Below are 16,213 nucleotides of genomic sequence, written 5' to 3'. Positions count from 1 at the left end.
AATAACACTAAAGACACATTAAGGTGCAATAAATCCTCCAAGTTTTTCTCAATTTTGGTTGACTTTTATATATTTACAGTTGAGTAGAACCATTCTATAGTACTTGTCTTGAGTTTTCTTCCCCTGGATAACCTTATAAATGAAACTACCTGTAGGTATTTTAGGATATAAATATCATGTTAGATGACTTTCTATATATAACTTACATTGAATTTTACTCCATAATATTCACTATTATAGGGAGATAGATTACTAATAGATTTTTCTATTATTTACTGTTACATAGCCAAACAGATGCTTCTTTGTAGAAATTTTGAAGTATTTACCTAACAAATCCTGAAAGTATATTATGTAAGAAATTCCCTTCCCCACTTTTGGATTTCAGCATGTAGAAGAACCCTATCCTCCAGTGCCCACAATTTGGGATTGATATCTTCATGAGGTCAGCAATCATTCCTAGTTTGCTCAAACGGACATCTCTCAATTGTCTGAAATAAGCCTTATGCAAAACTCTTTAGCTTCCACTAGGAACTCAATCATATTACCATATTGCCATTTTGGTAACTTTACTAAGATTTATGGGGTAACAGGTCACTGAACTATAGGTTTCCTAAGCATTGTCTTCCTATTGAATAGTTTGTCTTATTTATTTATTCATTGTCTTAAATCTTTCCTTGTTATACTTTTTTTTTTTTAATTTTTATTTATTTGTGATAGTCACACAGAGAGAGAGAGAGAGAGAGAGGCAGAGACACAGGCAGAGGGAGAAGCAGGCTCCATGGGAGCCCAACGTGGGACTCGATCACAGGTCCCCAGGATCGCGCCCTGGGCCAAAGGCAGGCGCCAAACCGCTGCGCCACCCAGGGATCCCCCTTGTTATACTTTTAATAAGTGTGTTTTATTATTCTAGGCAAAAATTAAAAGTAACATTGCTGGATAAAAGATTATGATAGTCTTAGCTTTGATAGATACTATCATATTACTCTCACCATTGATTTTGCCAATGCTAGCAATAAGTTTTGAATATTTAAAATATTGCCACTCTTAAGAGTTAGTTTGTATCATATGTAATATCTATTGACTTTTTATTGTATCTGGTGAGTTATGCTTTTTATATTTCATCTTTTGTGATTGAAGGATGGGTGTTGTTCATTTTGTTTTAAAAAAATCACTTCAGTGGTTAACATGAAATAGGGACATAGGATTACTAATCTATTAAAACTGATCATTATATTGTCATCTAATAATGTGTTTCTTCCTGTTTTCTTTATTATGTCCAGATATAGAGGGCTGGGCAGGGAAAGCTGATTTTCCTTAAAGAGAAAATTCCTGAAGAGAAAATGCCTTTTGCTTGGGAAATTAGCAGGAATGAATATGTAAATCTGAATGTTCAGATTATTGCTTCAATTTGCTGGAATGACATTTTGTCAAATATATGCCAGACTATCTAGAGTTTAGGAGCTTGATAAAAATGCAGATTACTGCTCCAGATCTTTTGAATTAGAATTTCTGGAAAGTGAGGGTAAGGAATCTGCATTTTAGCATTGGCCATATGCAAACTAAAATTTAAATGCCAATGCTAGAGGGAGGAAGAAAGTGACCAATTTATATGTAATTATTAGATTTTTGCATTCAAGAGCTGAATTGAACAAATAATTAGAAATCCCTACTACAGACCACAATGTTTTTTTTTTTTTTTAAGGGGGCTATTAAGATGCATAATTTAAAGAGAAAATATACCTTAAGGCTTAATATGATTTTCCATGTCCTCTGCATAATTTAATCATTGGCAGTCGCAGTGCTTAGGTGAAGTAGGACAGGCTTAACATAAAACAGTTGTCTTGCTTGTTCAATGCAATCACTAAAAACAAGCACAGCAGGTAGATTCCTGAAACAATTGTGAGCCTAAAGAGGATAAGTTTAAAAATAGGAAAGGCAACTTTCATGCAAACTGCAAAGTGTTAATACTTCTCACAGTTAACAGTGAAAAGCTGTCCATTTCTTTACTACATTCAGTAAGTAGTACTGATTTCACAAACCTCCATAATATCTTTTGGCAAAATTAAAATAACCTGTTTTGGAGGGGCAGCTGGGTGGCTCAGTGGTTGAGCATCTATCTGCCTTTGCCTCAGGGTAGGATCCTGGGTCCAGGGATCAATCCCTCATCGGTCTTCCTGTATGGAGTCTGCTTCTCCCTCTGCCTGTCTCTGCCTCTCTCTCTCTCTCTGTGTCTCTCATGAATAAATAAATAAATTCTTTAAAAAAAGAACCTTTTTTGGAAACTGTGAAGGTAAAATGAACCTCTCTTTTCTTCATAGCACTTTTGCTTAGCAACACTTAACATCAGGTTAAGTATTGTGATTGATGACTTTATTTTATTTTAGAGATTTTATTTATTTATTTATTTTTTTAATTTTTATTTTAATTTTTATTTTTTATTTATGAGAGAGAGAGAGAGAGAGAGGATAGGGCCAGAGTGAGAGGAGAGAGAATCTCAAGCAGTCTCTGTGCTGAGTGTAGAGCCTGACACAGGGCTCAGTCTCAGAACCCTGAGATCATGACCCAAGCTGAAATCAAGAGTCAGACAATCAACCAACTGAGCTACCTAGGCACCCCTTGTGATTGGTGCCTTTAAACATTTCTTTTTACATGATGGATTCAAGGGGTGAATACTTTTTAATTTAGCCCATAATGAAACAAAGTACTAATACATAGCTATTAAAAACCTCTGCATGGAAAACAATCACATTTTATTTAAAACATATATTTTTATATTTATAATGCACTCTATCTTGTTTAATCTTCATATAGTAGGTGGCAGGGCTGATAAAAGTCAAGAATCTGTCAGTTACTCAGAATGCTCTTGAAGCATTTTGGATCACAGAATGTCAAGAGACAGAGGAAAGCTTAATGGTCTCTGTCAAAAGAGGTTCTTAGTCTTTTACTTGATATAACATGAACGATGGATGATACTCACATGCCTAACATGTTCCTACGAATATACCCTGCTTTTGACAATCCCAGGATTTTTCAGAGAAGCAGAGCAATTAGCACCACAGATTTTTTTTAATCAATTAATCTGCCTAAATCTGTTCCCATTAGTACTGTTTATTCTTAGCCTCCATAAGGGTAAAAAAAAAAGCAAGAATTTAATTAGAGGAAATTTCCTCACAGTAAATACATGTAATGATTTCTTTACCATAAAGAAGTTTTGTGGTCTGCAAAAAGCAAATTCGGAAAGAAAGGAGCTGGTCTATTATAGGGTGTGAAAAGCACTAGTGAGAGATCAAGCTGCTCATTCTCAGTGTGGACTGGGAAGAAAGGGAAGTTAAGCAAGTTTGAAACTGATCCTTCTTCAGCAGGTTGTAAATTTATTGGCCTACAACCTTGGTTGAATTTTTTGTAATTCATATATCATTACTTACAAAAATCTCAACTTTATTTTCCTTTATTTCATTTTTTAAAAAAGCTTATTTATTTGATAGAACACAAGTGTACATGAGTGGGGGGAGGGGCAGAGATAGAGGGAGATAAGCAGACTCTGCACTGAGTATGGAGCCCAGTGGGCTCCATCTCACAACCCTGAGCCGAAATCAAGAGTCGGATGCTTAGCCAAATGAGTCACTCAGGCACCCCCGGAACATAATTTACAAACAATTGCAAACTGAATAGTACTTGAATTTTTTTTTTTTTTTTCATTTAGGTTGCTATTTTCTCCAGCCCTGCACACCAACACAGAACATAAGAGTTGCCCTTACTTCAGTTCACTTGTTTATTTGGGGTTTTGGAAGAATTGGGGAAATGGTGAAAGATACTACTATCACATACTATGTTCTCTTCATTAAAATCTTTTTTGAAAGAAAGGATATTGGCAGTTATTCAAGAAATTCATTAGAATATAAGTACTAATATAACTGATACAATAATTATAATGAATAATATTAGTTTTATGAAATTGTAAATTAAATGCACTTTCTTATATGCTTTAAAAAGTGAGCATTACATGCGAGTCAAGTGGTTTTATTTAGCATCCATTTTACAAAAACATTACTGTAGCAACATCCTCAACTTCAAAATGTTAAGTTCAAAAATTTAAGGAAGGGAGTTTTGCGTTATTAGAAGATAAACTGGGTACACCGTTTTCATTTGAGCTTCGTGGGAGAGGCTGAGGTCCTGTTAGACACTGTCAGCTGCCCAGTTGGCCAACTTCTGGCTACTGAAAAAAATCCCTTCAAATATCTTGTCAGGTATCGGCTGGGACAAACAGTATATATTCTATTCCTGGCAATATTGAACAACCCCTTAGAAGCAGGACGCTTCTCCAAAAAGGGTGCGAAGGACATTATTCTCTCAAGAATCAGAGCCACTCCCAAAGATAACCAGAAGAAAGTGAGGCTTAGGTCAAGCCCGAGAGTGGGCAGGATCAGCAGGACCCTAGCCGCACATGGAGTGAGATCCACAATTCTGTGCAGCCAGGCATAGCCACACATAGGGTGCAGCCCACATTGCTGTTTGGCCATAATTTGGAGGTCCCCAACATGACATTGCCAAGTCAAGTTCTCAGGATACAAAAAGGAGAAAAACAACAAGGCAATAGCTGCTCCTGGGAAAGAAAAAATTCACAACTAATGGGTACCTGAAAGCAAATTCACAAGCCACAGTTCAAGGATCTAATTCATACGCATGTTTTTTTTGCCTGCCAATCCGAATTTGGAAAGGGGCAACATGAAATTTTACCTTCTTCTCTTGGCCAGGCAGCATAGCAGAGATCTGGGGCAGCCAACCTTGTTAAGAATTCGCACACTTTGCTGGTTTCTGCCAGTTTTCCCAGGATCCTGTCTGCAGGCTCCAGAGTGAGTGGGCTGTCCCTGTGGGCTTCATCCTGGTCCCTATAAACTATCAAGGAGGAAAAACTAATTTTCCTTCTCTCCTCAATGATGAGTGTTTCGCTGTGACCCCTTTATCTCTAGGGCACCTCAGTGGATGTTTATCTAAAAGGTTAAAAGTTCTCTCCTGTGGCCACTGCAATCTTGGATTATCTTTGGAAAGGTTAACCTGATTATCTTTGGTAAGGTTAAAACAAAATTCTACTCACCTGAGGCCTCACAGGGGCCCTAGTCAGAACCAGTTTGACACTGGAGCCATTCTGATCCTGGACTCTGCCGGGTTTCTGAGTCGGACCCAGCCCTATTTCTCAGCTGGAGCCAGGTTGATCCTGCAATTGTCCTATATTTAAGTCAGACCCCTGGGGCAGCCCGGGTGGCTCAGCAGTTTAATGCTGCCGTCAGCCCAGGGATCCTGGAGACCCGAGATCGAGTCCCGCATCGGGCTTCCTGCATGGAGCCTGCTTCTCCCTCTACCTGTGTCTCTGCCTCTGTGTGTGTGTGTGTGTGTGTGTGTTTGTGATGAATGAATAAATAAATGAAATCTTAAAAAAAACAACTTAAAATAATAAGTCAGACCCACTGAGAAAAAGAAATTCTCAAATAAACTCTGAAAACTCATAAGGCAAAAGTTGCTGAGCTAGGATCCAAGGACTTTCCTACCACCTCCACCTCCAGAGGCAGCAAGAAAGCCACCAGGCTCATGGGGCGCAACAGGTACAGCTCCTGTGTAGGTGTGCTCACTGAGGCCAGGGCTCTGGGGGACTCCTTTGGTTCTCCCTTCTGACAACAGAGCTGTTAGAAGACAAACTGAGGCATATTAAAAATTTTAAGAGTTTATCTGAGCAAGAATTGATTCAAATCGGGCAGCATCCAGTCTAGCGGATAGAAAGGAGCTCAAGGGAGTCATACAAAATAAGACTTGCATAGGCTGAGGGGGGCAGAAAGGAGGAAGTTATACTAGGAAAAAGGGCAGGATGGTTATTGCAAAGTTGCTTTCCTGTAGGGGATGGCAGGGGTCTGTCAGGCAAATGACCTCGCTAGTGTTGATCAGGTGATTTCTGATTGACAGGGTTGAGATTCCTTTTCTGGGAGAGCTGAACCTGTAATTAAGTCTTGGTTTGGTGCTGGGGGACTTTGTGTAGGCCATCCATTTGGGGCTTGTTGCCTTGCTTTTAATATGTGCAACTAAATATAGTTTAGAGACCTTTCTAAACAGAAGTTTTAAATTCAAAGAAATGACAAGAAAGATGGACGTTCTGATAGGATTAGTCCTTCATATTTTCACATGTTGAGATGACTTAAAGTTATATTTAATGTTCTTACATGTACAGTTGTTGATAAATTAAATGTACCACTTTGGCAAGTATTTGAAAGATTATTTTTCCGCTTTCAATTTTTGCTAGATGATTCTAAACTGTAAGCAACATGCTGTTTAGAGAGAGTTCAAGGTTTGGGATCAAACACACCTATCTAATGCAGATTTTGCCACTTACGTCTAAAAACAGGAACAGTCTATATTTCTTTCTTTTTTTTTTTTTTTTTCAAAGATTTATTTATTTTAGAGAGTGTGTGTACAAGGAGGAAGGCAGAGGGAAAGAGAGTTTTGAGCAGGCTCTGCACTGAGCATGGAGCCCTAAGCAGCTCCATCTCATGACTCTGAGATCACCTGAATGGAAATGAAGAGTCTGTCACTTAGGCAACTGCGCCACCCAGGAGCCTCGGCTATTTAATATTCCTGTATTTCAGTTTCCTCATGTATAAAATGGCAATGGTAATACCCAACCTTTAAAGGCACTGTGATTAAGTGTAATAAATATGTAGCTCCTAATTTTCTAACCACAATAAATATTCTCTTTACTATAGCTCCATAGAGATCACATATCAGGCATCTTTGTATATCCAGGTTTTTGTATAATGCATATACCATGTGCATGCAGAGCTAATTTCTGTTGATACCTGCCTCTTGAAAAAATAAACTTTTAATGAATATGCTTTACATAAAAAATCATATTCTAGAATATCCTCTTATCTAATACTTGAAATATGTTTTTAAAGAAAATTTAAACGAGGTAACATTTATTAAGTGTATATTGATTTTATCAATACTATTGTTTGTGCTTGATGCTATGTAAACTTGGAAAATAACTAGCATTATTTTGTACTTCATATGCTTGTTTTACACTGTTTTCTTGGGTTATTCTGTTGTAAAATAAGTATGGCTACTTATGGAGGAATTTGCCTAGGAGTTAAGAGCTTTCAAAATGAATGACACTGAATGCTGTGTCACCACAACTAGTTCTACCAAAAGAGAGTAGTAAGGAACTATGAACTTTGAGTGACCTAAGGATGACAAACTTTTATTGGAAGTAACTGAAAACTTTTCTCACTGGGGATTATTGCCATTAAACCTGGATAAAACTTACTTAACACACGCAATCCAGTCCATGGAGCTAGCTTTTCATCCTTAGTTATCATTATCATAAATTGCATGAAACGCCATCTCCTCTTCCATATGGGCCCAGCATTCAAACCATGGACTTCTTTCTCTAAGTCAGTGACCTATCTACACAGCATACTTCAGTGCCAGAGATTCCCTTGCCTGGGAAGTTAATACATTCGGATTTTTGTCTTATTCTTGTTTTGTTTTTTAACTATGGTGAATTTGTTTTATTTTTTAAAATTCCTCTTTCCCTTTCTTTGACCTCCCCTCCCCCAAAGAAAAAGGCTAAAAGAAACAAAATCACATGGCTATGGAGTAACTACTACGGAAGGAGAAATAACCTTTTACATTAGTAAAGACTCTGCTATCCAATAGGGTACTTATGAACCCCATGTGGCAATTGAGCCCTTGAATGTGGCTAGTTTAAATTGAGATGTGCTCCAAGTGTGAAAATACACAGTAATTCCAAAGACAGCACACATACACATGTAAATTATAAAGATCTCGTTAACATTTTATATTGATATCATGTTGAAGAGATGGTATTTTGGATATACTGTGTAAAATAAAGTACATTTTTAAAAGTAATTTCACCTATTTCTTTTTGCTTTTAAGATATGAATATTTTAGATACTTAAAATTACATATGTGGCTCACATCTTCTATAGGACAGTTCTGGCTTAGAACTTGCCAATTTTGTATCTGTGCTCATTAACAGAATCTTCTCCCACAATTAAATTGAGGGACAATATAAATAAGAATGGTTAGAAATATGAATGAAAAGATTTTGTCTGAAATTCTTGGCTGAAAAAAGAAAAAAGAGAAGAAAGGCAGCAAATAACCCTGGCAGGCATGACAGCCCTAAGTAATTTCCAAGTCTTAGCCATTTATCACTGAGAAGCAGAGTTCAACGCTACTAATAGGCAACAATGCCATTGAGGATATAGATTCATTTACTTACTATGGATATGCTGTGTCTACTCTGAGTATAATGGTGGTAGGTGTAGGAGAGGAACAAGTTTTCCTCCACCCACCCTCCTAAAGTCCCTGGATAGATCTGAAAATTAAACTGGCAAAGACAGATTAACAGGATGAAAGAGTATGTATTTATTTAATATAAGTTTTACCTGACATGGGAGCCTTCATATGAAAATGAAGACCCAAAGAAACAGACCTGAGTATTTTTATGCTAGATTTCATGAAAAGTAGACAGTTGTGGAGAGAGATGATGGTTTGAGGTAAGTATAGTAAACTTGGGGAAACTTAGCAAGGCTTATTTGTTCTGATTCTTTGCAGCATTCCTTTGTTCCTAGAGATAAGAATGCTCCATTCTTCCATGTATAGAGGGGAAACTTCTCATATGAGAGTTTTATGACCGATTTCAGAGGAGAGGGTTGGGGTAAGGTCAGATTGAACATCCTGCTTCTGCTGTTTTCTCAAGCCTCAACTTAAAATATTCAATATGCCAAGGTGACATATTTTGGGGGTAGCATGTGCTGGACCCCCATCAAGGGACATTACAGGTGCATAGCCTTATTATCTGATTAAGGAAATGTTGTATGACCTCAAACAAATTGTGACAAAATAGGGCATATTGAAATTGGTCATATAGGTAAAAATTACTAGGTATATATTAATGTGGAAAATTAAGAAGTAGCTTTTATTTTATGGTAACCATATCCATTATTCCTTTAGCAAAAAATACACTGACAAAATCCATACAATTTCAAAATAAAATATAAAAAACATTTTTCTGTATGAAAAGCTTCACTTAAGATTCTTAAGTATTTATTCCATTTTAAAAGTCAACTTAAACAATAAGAAAAGAAAGAGGTCTCCTGTATGTGTAGTTTAAGGTAAAGCATACTTTTTCTTTGAGTTTTCAAACCAACTGGAATTTATAGTGGTTGCTTTTTTAATGACACCCAAATATACCACTGAATCGATAGGCTAAAGATGCACAAATATATAATTTCTATTTACAAAAATGTTGTAAGGAACAAACCTTAACCCTCACATCATAGAACACACATCTTTTTTATTTTATTATTTTAATTTCTTAAAGAGAGGTGCAAAGTGAAAGGAAACACTTATTTTAGCATGATTTTCAGAGCCATAGTTTGTGTCACTTTGTACTTTTATATGCGATATAGGAGACTGACTCTTTTTTCTAACCCTGATTTCTCTAAATTTTAACCAAAATTTTAATTCAAAACATATATTGATTTTTATTTCCTACCTCGATGCCTAAGTGTTCAAATTAATATATGCTTTATATCATAGTCTTAATTTTTTTAAAGTAATTTCTATCCCCAACATGAAGCCTGAACTCACAACCCTGAGATCAAGAATCGTGTGCTCTTCTGACTGAGCCAGCCAGGTGCCCCTTAATTTTTTTTAATTATAAAATTAAAGTACCAGTAAAGGAGTGACAAGAGCAAAATTCTTTTCATATCAAATGAAAGAATATTGGACTTGTGTGATGAAACCTGTTCTGCCCCCAACAACCATATGGCTTTATGATTTTCATATCAATTATCTGAGTCACAGTTCCTCATTTCCAAAACAGCAGTGGTGGTGGGTAATACTTGCCAGTTTTGAAGTTCAAAACTAAAATTTTGTTTTAAAGTTGTATCATTTAAACCATACCATGATGGGGTATTTAGTGGGATTTTTAACCCTCACAGATTCCTAGCATCTCTGTAACATGACTAAGAAGCTTCCAAACTCAATTCTATCTCACTCTGTTATGTTGGAATTGAAGTTCAGTTAATATCTGAAATAAAAATAAAATTTTAAAGAACTGGATAGAATCTGTGAAAGAATAATTATATATTTAAGTGAAAGTTTACTTGTTTTCAGGTAGCAATTTAAAATTAGATGAATAAAACCTTTCTTTTTTTTTTTTTCCCCTTAAAGGAACATATCCAAACTCCTGTTCTTTAAAAAAGCTGGGATGTGGAGGGTGTGGTGGGTAGAACACTTGCATGTTTTTTTTTTTTTTTCACTTTATCACTATTCAGTGGACTTGCAACAAAAGAATGATTAAATACTTGATTAACATCATGTAAGCATGCTTCATTCCAGGTTCCTGACAAGATACCAAATCCTCTGAGTTTTATGTGAGAAGTAATCCCAAGATCCAATGTCAGCATAATTCCCCCAAGACAGTTTAAATATCATTCTTTCTTAAATCAAGTAATCCCTTAGGTTTGTTTGGATTCTATTTCTGTAGATATACATATCAATATCCATCTATCAAACATCTATCTCTTTACACAGGCATATACACACATACATATATTTTTTCCCTTGGAATACCCTGAAGGATTGTTGAACGCTTGCCATTTGTTTCTCTTTATAGTACTCTAATGAAATACATTTTAAAAAGTGTGCATGGTTGACAAATTATATCTTTTGGGAAAGCCTAAACCTGGAAAAAAAACATGAGGGGAAAGACGTTTATTATGATTACTAGACTGGAATCTCAGTAGGCTAGGATTATTGTAAGTAAAATTGATTTTGTCCATGATTTGATTTTAATCTAGTTTCGCAGAATCATATTCTACAAGGAACAGATATTTAATTTAGTACATTATGATGAAAAGGCTTCAGTTCAAAGAAGTTTAATGCATTTGATGCGATAAAAGCACTAACTGATTATTAGGTTTTTAAAAATAGTTATTCCTTATTATTTTATTACCATCCAAATAACTTCTCATAATATTTATATTAAATGTAGAAAATATTTTAGGTTCTTGTACAGGTACTCAGGCTGATTGTCTCAGTAAAAGGCAGCACTTCCTTATGAAGGAATAAATAGGATTTAAAATTTGCTGCACAGTTGTTTTGTTTTGTTTTGTTTGATCTGGAGATTTTCAGAGAAACCACTTGCCATAGAATGAGTTGGAGCTGTCTACTTACCAGCTACAGTTGTAAACAAGAGTCTATGGAAACCAATCTCTTGTAATTTTCCAGTCTACTGTTTTCCAATATCAAGGAGTTAGAACACTTGGCAATTTTGAAGATGCTGCTCAACAGAGGTCTCTAGCACTTTAACAGTTGGGACCAGATGGGACTATTTTCTGAGGTTAAAACCAAGGCCAAGAGAACTATCCAAGCAAAGGAAAAGAGACAAAAAGGGAAATTCAGAGGGTGGCATATCATATTTCTTTTTTTATTGAATTTATGCTAAAACATTCTTGCTCTCTCTTCATTTTTCCTATAGGCTCTTGATGCTATATAAATATTGTGTCAATTCATCACATTTCCTGAAGCTCCACAACTTATTTGTACTACAGTGATTCCTCCATATCCGAGGTTTCACTGTCTATGGTCAACCATAACCTAGAAGTAGAGGATCCTCCTTCTGACCTATTGTCAGAAAGTCAGTAGTAGCCTAATGCTACATCACAGTGCCTCCATCATTCCCCTCACTTCATCTCATCAGGTGGACATTTTATCATCTCACATCATCACACGCAGGGTGAGTGCAGTACAATAAGATATTTTGAGAGAGAGAGAGACCATATTCATAGAACTTTTATTATAGTATATTGATATAATTGTCCTATTGTCCTATTATTGTCATTAATATCTAGTGTGCATGATTTATGAATTAAACTTTATTGTACATAAGTATATATAGGAAAAGTCATAGTATGTGTAGGATTCAATACTATCCCCAGTTTCAGGCATCCACTTAGGGCCTTGGAACATATTTGCTGCAGATAAAGAGAAGCTGCGACATATTTTTGAGTTGTAATGAATTCAGAGTATCCACATTTTTTTTTTTAAAGTTAAGGTTGTGCTTTCCTTTTCTGTAAATAAATGATTAAAACCATCTTTTAGCTCTATATCATTAATTCCTTTACAAACATTTTGTTCTATTAAATTACAAAGTCACATCCAAATGGCTCTAGGCATGTGGCATGCACTTTGTTATTGCTTTTAAGCTGAAGAATTAAATAGTATTTGAGACCTAATGGGAGAATCTGCAGTACAGTATAGAGAAAGGAGGGTGACCATTGTCTGATAGTAATAGCTTTATTGCGTTGGAAAGCTTCTTAAATTCTGTGAGCCTCGGCTTCATTTAGTAAACTAAATGGAACCTTAATAATATCTACCTGCAAGAGGTACTGTATGTATTAAAACTATGCAAATTAGTTAAAGCACCTCCCCAAACTGAGCACTTAGTTAGTCCTTAATAAATGGTTGCTGCTTCTTCTGATATTTATGCTTCCTGACTCCCTTGTGGCTAGATGGTCTCTTGCGAATAGCACACAATGAATTGTGGGCAGGAGTGAGGTTTATTCCTGCTGGGCTGGAGCATGTAATTGCTCCTGTAAGATTGTCCAGAACTCTTTATTTCTCTCTACCATGGCAACCAGCAATGTTACAGGTAGTAGCTGCTCCATCAACTAAGACCCCAAAGTGAGTAAGACACAGAACAGAGCCTCTAGCTGATCTGTGATGGACGTGTAATATGTGTGAAGAATAAATCCTTTATATTTGCTTTAAATTACTGAGCCCATTTGGGGGCTATTTACTGTGATATCTACCCCATCCTGATTTACATAACCTTTAGATACATACCATATAGAGTTTAATACTAACATTATTCTGGTTCTTTGAAGCTACTTACCACTTAGCAGATTCTGACCTGGATTAGGAAACTTTAATGCACATGTTTTAGATTGCTTCTCTTCACTTTTAAGAGACAAGAGATGAATATATTCTATTGTTCTCAAACACATTAGAAAAGACCTAATTTACATCAATTTAATTAAGCTGACGCATATTTAGCTAGTTTCTCCAAAATTGTTTTAGGACACAAATTCACTCCCAATACTTCTGATTTCAGAATAATTTTGCAATTCACTACTTTGCTGAATGAAATCTATCTGTATACAATTTTGAAAGTTTTAAAAAAAATGGAACAGTTTAAGACCAGCACTCCAGATGTTGTAAGGAACACACAATTGTTCATAGTTCCTGATGATTATCTTTTTCTTCCTTTTCAACATGTATCTGCCTCTGCGAATGCGAGCTAACAGTATACAATGTGCAATATGCAGTCATACAGAGAAATGGCAGGAGATGTGCTTGCTTTTATATTATCTAAGATGGTTAACATTGTGAAAGAAGTCTTGCATCCTCTGCAAATTTCTCCCTTATCACTCTTGGGAACTGCAAAGAAGGCTTTTCTTTTGTCAGATGGCTGTAGCATGCTTGCACCCATTCTGATCAACACTGGAATTTTTTCTGCAATATGTTGAGGAATTTGGGGCACAGGTCACAAGCGTAAATGTGTTGTGTTTTTCTGTTTTGTTTTTTTTTAAATCTATCTAATCTCTCCAATTTCTTGTCCGTGTTTCACTATCTCTTTGGGGCAAGTAAGATTGATAGTGCTACCTTGGATTCCTGTCAATTGGGGCCTGGTGAAGTAGTGTAAGACACATCACCCACGCTGAAGCAAGGGAGCACTCCTTCTGCCCGTCTTTATCAGTAATCTTTGACTTCCACCAGCTGCAGTTGCTAGAGTGCTTCACTCAGCCTCCTCCTCCCTCCTCTAGATTCAGGAGTAATGAGAATTCCCCTCATTCCTGCCTACAAGCCCTGCACTGAGATTACATCAGTTCATTTAGCTGGAGCTTTTCAGGCACTCGTTGGCAGGAACTGATTTCCTTATTTTAGTCCCTTTGCTTTTGGATTCTGCCCAAAAGACAGATTCATGGAAGTGAATTCTCCCGTCGCAAGGTCTGTTTCAGATAATTACCTGAAAATGTTAGAAAATGTAAGCCAGTAGGCAAGTTGTTTTTCTTTATCTGTAAGCCCACTAAGAACGTGTCTATAATGCACTTTTCTTCTTGGGAGTTTGTTGAGAGGCAAGAGATAGGAAGGGAAATGAGAAAATTAATTGATTTCCCTTTCAAATTGTTTCATTAGAAAGTTTCTAAAAGACCAAAGGTTCTGAAATAACAATGAAAAAGTAAACTGAAAAAAAAAATAGCACGTATTTTTAAATCAATCTTTTATTCATCAGTCATCATGTCATTTCAAATACATTTCCTACCAGTTTCAAACCACATCTCCTTTGCATACGAATATAGCAATTATTTTATACCTATGCTAGGTGTATATACAAATATATGATTAATGCATTGTTCTTGCTCTCAAAGACCTTGCAGTTCAACCGGTATTAGGTTTTCTTCTCATTTGACTGTCTTCATAACTGATCTGCAAGGTCTCTGTGAAGGCAGTCAAATGAATAGAAAAACTGGTTTTTGTTGATAACCGCTGTGATTGAAGGAAACACCTCCTTAACTAGACTGCTTAACCTAGGGGAATGGAAACTATGGAGAAATGAGGGGCCAGGAGAAGTCCCCATTTGAAGAGAAAGAAACTGAGAATTGTTGGAGGGGAGGGCGGGATGGGGTAACTGGGTGATGGGCATTAAGGAGGGCACATGATGTAATGAGCACTGGGTGTTATAGAAGACTGATGAATCACTGACCTCTACCTCTGAAACTAATACATTCTACGTTAATTAATTAAATGTAAATAAAATAATTTTAAAAAGGGGAAGTTTTGGGGGGATCCCTGGGTGGCTCAGCGGTTTAGCTCCTGCCTTTAGCCTGGGGCGTGATCCTGGAGTCCTGGGATCGAGTCCCACATCAGGCTCCCTGCATGGAGCCTGCTTCTCCCTCTTCCTGTGCCTCTGCTTCTCTTCTCTCTCTCTATGTCTCTTATGAATAAATAAATAATTTTTTAAAAGGGGAGAAAAGGTTTTACCTTTTGTTTCTGTTTTTACTGCTACTAGACAATATTTTTTTCATATTTCACGTGACATAATTAACTTAACATGAGTACACAAACAGTAATTGAAAAAAATCGTTTGACTCATCAGCTATGCAAGATGTAGCTTCATTTGGTTCTATAATGATGATAATGATGAGAGTGATAATAATAGTAAAATAGTACAAACCAGATCTTATTTGCCAAACAGGTTGCTCTTCCTTCCTCCCCAAAGATTTTATGCATGAACATTCTAGTACAAATGATCTTAAAGGGAGCCTTTATAGAATAGACACCAGAGAAGGGAATTGTGGAAGAAAAAATCCAATCCACATCATCTGGGAAATGATTCAAGAGTGGATAGAATTGGTCTATATTATTTTTGATGTTCTGCTTGGATTTGAGTCCATGAATGTTGTTCTCAGAGTAATTTAGAGAAAGTAATTTGGAGATAGAGGAGGAAACGGAAACAAAAAGGCTGATTTGAATATCATCATATTTCCATTATATGGTGATAATTGTTAGAATTGTGGTGCTGGTGGTGAGAATGGAAATGAAGAAATTTATAAAAGAGCCATTTCAAAACAAAACAAAAATAAATATCCAGGTCTTAGAGAGTGATTAGATATGACAGGTGAGAAAAAAAGAATCTAAAGTACTTATTATTTGCGAAGTGACATAGCAGACAAAAAACAAAAAGGAAAACAACAAATAAATGGAAACTAAAAAATCAAAACAGGTATTTGTGATTGTAAAGATCCTAGATTTGAAATTTAGCTCTTCACTTCCACTGTGGGAGCTTGGAGAAATTACCTAACTTTTTAGGCTTGGGTAAATTGGGCTGTTGTAAAAGTTACATGGAATAAAGCATGGTAAATATCCACCACCCGTGGTCTCCTTTGCTCCACTGGAGTGCCAAGCAATGCTCTGGCATTTTGTGCACCTGACCTCTTGAAATCCTTCCAGCAAAAATGCTGAGGAAGTTTTCTTCTCATGATTTGTAAGAGTGAGGATCAAGTGATGTGAGCAACCTGCCCTGTCTTAGTTCATTCAGGCTGCTATGGCAAAATATCACAGACTGGGTAGTTTA

At 36.4% G+C, this 16,213-nt stretch overlaps 1 protein-coding gene across 1 annotated transcript in view; it reads left to right on the top strand.

Moving 5' to 3' along the window:
- Positions 1–16,213, top strand: part of PCDH9 (protocadherin 9) — an 887,338-nt gene that overhangs the window by 154,136 nt on the left and 716,989 nt on the right.

This window comes from Canis lupus, chromosome 22 (genome assembly GCF_003254725.2).
Source record: "Canis lupus dingo isolate Sandy chromosome 22, ASM325472v2, whole genome shotgun sequence".
Lineage (NCBI taxonomy): Eukaryota > Metazoa > Chordata > Mammalia > Carnivora > Canidae > Canis > Canis lupus.
The sequence above is the reverse complement of the archived record's forward strand: the minus strand, read 5'-3'. Positions and strand labels throughout refer to the sequence as shown.